The following is an 8,249-nucleotide window of genomic DNA, read 5'->3' as shown; positions in this document are numbered from 1 at the left end:
GAAGAGCTTCGTCAGAAAAGGCCACTGCAAGAAAGAACCAAAAAGTCAAGACGGGATCCGCCCTAAGGATAAATCCGCCAATAAAGTAAAGACGGGTGAATTTGCCTGTCAGAAGGCAAAACCCGCTTAACGAGAACAAAGTCTGCCTAATGAAAACGATACCCCCCTTTTACCGGAGAAAAAAGTCGAACTCGCCTATCAAAAACGTGTTCGCCTCCACCCAATAAGGGTCAATTTCGCCTATGGAGGCAGAAATCGTCCTCTATGAGCAAACACAAAATCCGCCCAAAAAGGGGCCGACTTTGCCCTAAATCGGGAAAGCTACCAAAGATGATTAAATCCAGGGAAGACAGGCAATGCTGATTCCTCCCAACCCGATGTCTGTAGCCTACACAAAGTAGTCAGACCAACCTCTCGACTTACCCAAGTGTGTATCAGGTATGCTGACGGGTGCGCAGGCGGCGAGGCTATTGGAATAACGTCCGGGACCTCCTCCTTTTGCAGCACACCTCTTGGATTTCGGCGCCATTGAGGGGATCAAGCGGGTGTAGGCATCAAAAATTACCTATAGGTCTCCACGAACAACTTAGTGTTAAGGAACGACGATGAACGTCATTATCCGATTCACAGGAGTTCGATGGATGTCGATGAACGCTTGAAGTAAATCGACGAACTACGTGAACTAACGAAGGTACGGGCTAATTGAGAGTCCCACGATGTTTACAAAAGGAACAACACCCTTCGTGTCTCATTCATTCAACAGATGATCCAACCATCGGAGCTGATAGAACTCCTTGTCGGCTTTCCAACGTACTTCAAATCACTCAAATCCGAGTCCGGACGAAGGAATTACAGCAGAAATAGATGAAAACACCAAAAGGAGTGTCTCGGACCAACGAGACACCCTTCGGTGTCTCGGCTAAGGCCGAGACACCCTTGGGTGTCTCGGCCAAGGCCGAGACACCCTAGGGTGTCTCGGATCAATGGGAGACACCCTAGGGTGTCTCCAATCAAGTAGAGACACCCTGGGGTGTCTCCAAGGCATATTTGGGCTTTTAAGCGTTTTTAACCGCTCCGTTATCCTCTCAAGCCTATAAATACAAGCCTTAGGCCTCATTTTTTTAGATCTGGAATTTTGGAGAATTGGCGAAGCCCTGCCGGAGTGAAGAGTGATCGAGCACTTCAACACAAGAGAGCTTCTTCGTCAGATCTACATCACCCGCATCCGATCCTTAGTCTTATCCCGTTATGGTAATTCTAAGAAGAGCAATTATCTCGCTTTTATCGAGATAGGCGCTTCAAGTTTCTAGATCTCCTCGCGGATCGATGAAGCTCTGGACCAGATCTGATTGTCAGGTAGTCCACGGATATCGACATCCCCATCACAGGCTAAAGACCCACGCAAGCAAGAGACGACGAATGGATCTTGTGTTTATTTTCAAGAAAGTTATAATCTTTTTATTCTTTGTTGTTTGAATTCATTTGTAACGTTCAAAGTTTAATGAAATCAATGATGAAGGCAACTTTCGACGAAAACAAACTGGCGACCACAGTGGGAGCCAACAGCTTCGCTGCCGAAGCTGTCGTGCCGCAGCCGACGATCAAGATCCCGGTGCTCGAAGAGATCGAATACGAGTTCGATCAACAGAAGTTTGAAGAGTACCTCTCTTCCTCCTCCTCCAGATCCGCCTCTCCAAATAGGCGCAGGAAGATTTCATCTTCCAAGAGTGCTCGCGGGCCCTCAGGATCGAAGATCCAAGATCCCCTCGCCGCCGTTGCACTTACTCACCGCGACGCTCCAATGGCGTCTAACGTGGTCGAAGCTGCAGATCCAGATCTCCCTTCTGCCGTAAAGTCAACTGCTGAAGGTGTTCCAACCTTGTCAAAGAGGGCGCGCCAGAGGCGGCGTCAACGCCTTGCGCGACAACTGGCCAAGGCCGCAGAATCGATGGACGGGATCCGCTACAATGAGGATCTCAAGTCCAGACAACGCCAAGAGCAACAACGGCGAACGACCCACTCCTCCTCCAAGACAGAAACAAACGAATGGGTTCGTGTCAAGAGGACTCGCTCAACCCTCGAAGAGCGAATCAAGAAACACCGCGCATTGCTTGTGCATGCCCGAGTCCTTCTGCAGAAAGCGGAAGAGATGCAGAAAGAAGAGACGGTCAAGAAGCCGTCAAAACACAAGCAGGTGTGGGTGCCAAAGGCAAGACCGGCGCCTAAGACAAAAATGGACGGAGTTGCCGTCCAACCTTCTTCAAATCAAGATCCCGTTTCCCCTGCTCCCGCACCTCCGGTAGAGCCAGGTAAGAACATGGGTCCTCCAAGATCCAAAGTTCCTTTAAAAGGTCGCCTCGGTCCTTTGCCAGAAAATTGAGGTAAGGCACCTGTCAAGGAGCGATTGGGACCGTTGAAAGGTCCCCAAACAATAGTCCAGACTGGGGGTCGTGCCAATTCCCCCGAGAAGAATAACAGAGGGAAAGCCCCTATTACCGACCGCATTGGATTGCGGGTCGAAGTTCAAGAGCCCGTTAAGTTTTCACGCTCGCAAAAGCGTAGACTTGAACGAGCGACTTTTAAAAACACCAATAAAGCGTCGCATCCCCAGAGGGAAACACATTCATCTGATGATGATGGTGTTATACCTGGGAAGTCAGGCCAACACTCTATGGGTTGCTCCAGTTATCAAACTGACGAGTTGTACTATAGAGCCGGGAGTTCATCAAACTGACGAGTTGTACTATAGAGCCGGGAGTTCGGGTAAGTCTCGAAAGAGAGACGCTCAAGACACAGAGTCTCATTGTCCATGTGCTAACATAATCAGGGCGGTATTGTCAGAATGCTGCTGTTCTAAAGCCTCAAGGAGAGTTTCGGTGTTCGAGAGAATTTCCACCAGAACATCCGAGACCAAGCCAAGGCGTTTCTGTAGGAAGAAGCCTGTCCGCCAAGAGGACAAGCTCCTAGAAGTGTCTGCTAATATGACCGGCAGAGGGACATTGGCACGGGATAATCTCGAGTCAATTCTGAAAGCATCCCAGCGTATAACCCGTCTGCAGTCTGGAGCCATCAAACGAAAAACTTACGGTAGGGTTCGGACAAGGGTACCTTCAGAAGATGAAGAGTCGGATGCCCAGCGAGGGACAACCCCGCGAGGCACTTATGATAAGTGCAGAACAAGTAACCAAGATGCTTGAAGATGCCATGACTAAGTAGAAGGAAGCTTTCAAGTTCGAGATGGAGATGGCCATGCAACAGATGAGAGAGATGCATGACCAGCAAATCGCGGCACTGACAACTCACCAAGGAGAACCCAGTCGTCGCAATAATCCGAATCAAGAGGAGAATGAACGGGAAGAGGATAATGTCAACATAAATATCCCTCCTGTCAACAACAATAACGGAGGCGGTCCTTCGGAGGATAATGCGAAGGAGGACTACGTTACTTCTCCCCAAAACCACTCGAAGACAGATACGAGTGAAGACAAGAAAATGAAGGACTTAGAGAGCAAAATCAACGCGTTGATGAATGCTCAAGAAGTGAGAAGGTCCGGCATACCATGTCCATACCCAAGGGAGTGGGAATCAATTCCATATCCGGCAAAGTTTAATTTAATCAACTTTATGCCGTTTGATGGAAAGGGTTCCCCTACCCAACACTTAATATATTTTAAGTCTCACTTAGGAATAATCTCCGGGAATGAACCCTTAATGGTATGATCATTCGTTGGCACTCTTCGCGGAGCAGCCTTCGATTGGTATCGTCGCCTCAAGCCGGGGAGTATTAGCAGTTGGGATGACATGGAAGATATGTTTCTGACAAACTTCTTCGATGACGACACAGAGATTTCAATCGGCACACTATTTGATGAGAAACAGAAAAATAGTGAGGCGGTTGAAAACTTCGTGAAGAGATTCCGAAACAAAGCAATGAATTGCAGGGATCCGGTCAGCGAAGACTTTATTCTCGAGACTTGTCAAAATAATCTTTCATTGGACATCCTGGAAGCTATGGGAATGGCACCACCGAAGACCTGGAAGGACTTAAAAGTGCGAGGAGAACGAGCCAAGCGATTCCTTAAAAGGAAGAAGGTGGAAAGGGGCCAAATAGCAAATAACGCTCCGCAACAGAACTTTGTCCCTAAGGGTAAAGGAAAAGCACAGGCGAATGCGGTGGACGCGAACCAAAAGTTCGAAGTACAAGCACAACCGCAACAGCAGCAACAAAAGGCGCCTCAACAGTCAAGGTGGCAACAACAGCCCTAGAAACAAAAGGCCTCGGAGCCGAAGTTCCCAAAAGTATATTCGTTCAAAGAGGATGAAGTTCCCGGCATCTTCAAATACCTCATAGAGAATAACAAGATCAAATTGCCTCCAGTCCAGGATCAGGAAGATGCTAAAAGAATTAGCGATCCAAAATACTGCACATTTCATAGAGCGGTGCACCATCCTACCAAGTCGTGCTATGCCCTTAAAGATAAGATCCAAGCTCTAATCGACGTCGGGGTCATTACTATGAAGCAACCTAAGGAGAAGAAGGTGGGTGCAAATGCAGTATCGATTAGTTTCGGTTCTGTTCCCTTGAACTGGTTCCAGCATGAGCCGGTAATAAATGTAGCAGTGAAGACCGTGAACGATGATCCTCACAAAAAGCACCAGAAAGGACTTGTACCGCACACAGCCCCGAATGGTGAGATTCTTTGGGTTCATCCAGATTTGATTGGAGATGAACAATGGTCTGGAGCCTCTTCCAAGAAAAGGTCAAAAGGAAAAGGTAAGTCTTGTTATGGAGCTTTTGCTATTCCAGGAGAAGACGACGAGAAAATTCCAGCCTTCCTGCTTTCTGAAGATGAACAGGAGACCTTTGTAACCCGGAGCGGGAATGAATATCACTACAAGTATCTGGATGTTTCTGAGCAACTGGGAGTAAACAAAACCGTTCCCTCAAATACATTGGCAGAACTGGGGATTGTCGCAACTCCCCCAACACCTGTAGCTACGGAAAAAATCCAGCAAAAGCATCTCCTTCACTAAAGAAGATATGCAGACGAAGAATTCAAAGCATGACCGACCGTTGTACTTTACCGGTCACATTGGCTCCAGCGTTGTCAACCGGATCCAAGTTGATCCGGGTTCCGCTGTCAGTATCATGCCATTCCGATTGATGCATAATCTCGGAATACCGGCAAGTAAACTAGCGTCCACGGGCACTACGATCTACGGATTCAACACCAGTGGGTCCAGACCTTTGGGAAAGATTCGGATAAAGTGCCAGATCGGAGATTTAAAGTCGGAAGTCACTTGTTACGTGATTGACGCGGAAACATCCTATAACTTACTGTTGGGTCGACCTTGGATCCACGGTAATCTGATAGTCCCGTCAACTCTTCATCAGTGCCTCAAGTATGTAGACACAAATAATGAAGTCAAGACGGTGGTCGCGGACAAGCAGCCGTTTAAGGGATTGGAGAACTATTTCACCGATTCCCTCCTATACGGCGCCGAATCCGATACTGAACCATCAGCCCAAGGAACGGACAGCGGAGATGAAGCTGATACCGAAGCTGGGTTTGATTATGATGGTGGTTTTGTACTTAATGACATTGTACTCATTGTAATCAATCTTGACGATGATGAATCATCGGAAAGTAGTTGTAATTGGCAGCTTACCGAAGAACTATCAATAAATGATGATTTAGAGTACTCGATGTGTCTTGATAATGTCACTAAAGGGATTTATGATAACCCTGACTTGTATATGCCACTTTAATTATTTTGTCTGATAAAAAAGCAGGTATAAGATCCATGCGGAACGACACTTGTCATCCCCGTAGGGACAGGGGGTGGAAGAGAAGTCGTCTACGGTAAAGGAAGAGAATTTCCGATACCCGACCACTTCTTAGAAGAGGAAGACGATGATGATAAACCTGCTCCTGACCTATTTAGGTATGACGCAAAAGCGTGCGATTTAATGGAGAAGTATGGATATGACTTCACACTCGGAGAAGGTCTTTGCTTTGGTCGAGGTCCGCGAGTTCCACCTCGAATGGCCTATGTACCAAAGGGAAAACCCGATGATTATTATCGCCACAAAAGAGGTCTTGGTTATGTCTCCTCATCCGACGATGAGTGTTGCTGGAAAATCATCGATCAAATTGCTAACAAAGCTAGAAACGGATACTCTTCTGATTCTTCAGCTTGGGATTCCGACACTAGTATCGGTGAGATGTTCAAAAAGTTAATGTCGAACATGGTTACGGTCGATCCTACCACAATAGAGGAGGACGACCAGATGCCGACTTGGGAAGATCCTTGGGTTCATCACCTAAACATGCAGTACGGTGATAGGTTCGAACAAAGAGAATCTCCTACCGAAGATCAAGTACTCCAGGTGAATATGGGTAGCGAAGATAATCCGAAACCTATATTCATTAGCGACAGCCTCCCGCCTGAAGAGAAAGAAGAGTTAATCTCTCTTATCAGGGATTACATCGATGTGTTTGCCTGGAATTATGAAGATATGCCGGGGCTCGATCCAAACGTAGCAGTGCATCGTCTCAATATTAAGACGGATGTCAAACCAGTCAAACAACAACAAAGACGGTTTCGTCCGCAAATGATGGAAGCAATCGAGGCCGAAGTTAAAAAGCTTATTGACTCGGGCTTCGTTAGGGAAGAGCAGCATCCGGAGTGGCTTGCCAAGGAGCAACATCCAGAATGGCTTGCTAATATTGTCCCAGTCCTTAAGAAGAACGGGAAGGTCAGGATTTGTATCGACTTTCGAGACCTCAACACTGCATGTCCAAAAGATGACTTCCCCCTTCCCATCACAGATGTCATCATTGACAATACGTGTGGGTTCGATAGGATGTCTTTAATGGATGGTTTCTCTGGTTATAACCAAATAAAGATGCATCCAGATGATGAAAAGCATACTGCGTTTAGAACACCCCTCGGCGTTTTCTGCTACACGGTCATGCCCTTCGGTTTAAAAAATGTAGGTGCCATATATCAGCGAGCCATGTCGAAGATTTTTCAGGAGCATCTCCGGAAAACTGTCGAATGTTACGTGGATGATTTGGTCGTGAAAAGTCGCGATAAGAAGGATCACATCAAAGACTTGAAGACGATGTTCGATCTGATGCGGACCCACCAATTGAAAATGAATCCTACCAAGGCTTTCCTCGGAATGTCCAGTGGTAAGTTCCTTGGGTTCGTCGTTACCACCAAAGGTATTCACATCGATCCTGATAAAGTAAAAGCAATTAATGAATTGCAATCTCCGAGAAACCTCAAGGAGCTCAGAGGATTGCAAGGGCGGTTGGCTTATATCCGTCGGTTCATCTCGAACCTCTCAGGAAAATGTCAACCATTCTCCAAGCTCACAAAGAAGGGCGTGTCATTTGTATGGGATGACGCTTGTCAGAAAGCATTCGAGAGTATTAAAGAATATCTCTCAAAACCTCCCGTACTCGTCGCACCAAAATCGGTCAAACTGTTCTTGATTTATGTCAAGGTGACGAGCCACTCATTAAGTGCATTACTTGCACAAGATGATGATAACGGTCATGAGCAGGCGGTATATTTTTTAAGCCGGACCATGGTAGGCGCTGAATCTCAATATCCTATGATTGAGAGAGAATGCCTCGCCTTGGTATTCGCTATTTAGAAGATGCGACATTATCTGGTTGGACAGACCATTTATGTTATCTCTAAGGTTAACCCAGTCCGAGTGTACATGACTCAGCCAGCGTTCATGAATTGGCGATTAGCAAAGTGGGCCTTACTCTTGTCCCAATATGACTTACATTTTAAACAACAGAAGTCGGTGAAAGGACAAGCCATCTGTGATCTCCTGGCAGCTAATCCAACTACGGATACCACCGAGATATATAACGACCTACCTGATGAGACCCACGAAGTCAACGCAACTTCACACCAGCAAGTATGGCGTTTGTACTTCGACGGCACTTCACGAGTAACTAATGTAGCGAGTGCTCCTGGAAGTTCTAAGATTTCTTCCGGAGTTGGAGTTGTCTTAGTTTCCCCAGGAAAACACGTTATGCCTCAAGCTTATTCGTTGACCGAACCGTGCTCAAATAACGTAGCCGAATATAATGCATTGCTTATAGGACTCAGTTTCGCTAAAGAACTGGGGGTTGAATATCTCAAAGCCTTCGGTGATTCTCAACTGATAGTTAAACAAGTTCAGGGAGAGTATGAGGTCCGAAGCCCGGATTTAATAACAT

This window comes from Asparagus officinalis, chromosome 3 (assembly GCF_001876935.1).
Source record: "Asparagus officinalis chromosome 3, Aspof.V1, whole genome shotgun sequence".
Lineage (NCBI taxonomy): Eukaryota > Viridiplantae > Streptophyta > Magnoliopsida > Asparagales > Asparagaceae > Asparagus > Asparagus officinalis.
This window is presented reverse-complemented; position numbering follows the sequence as displayed.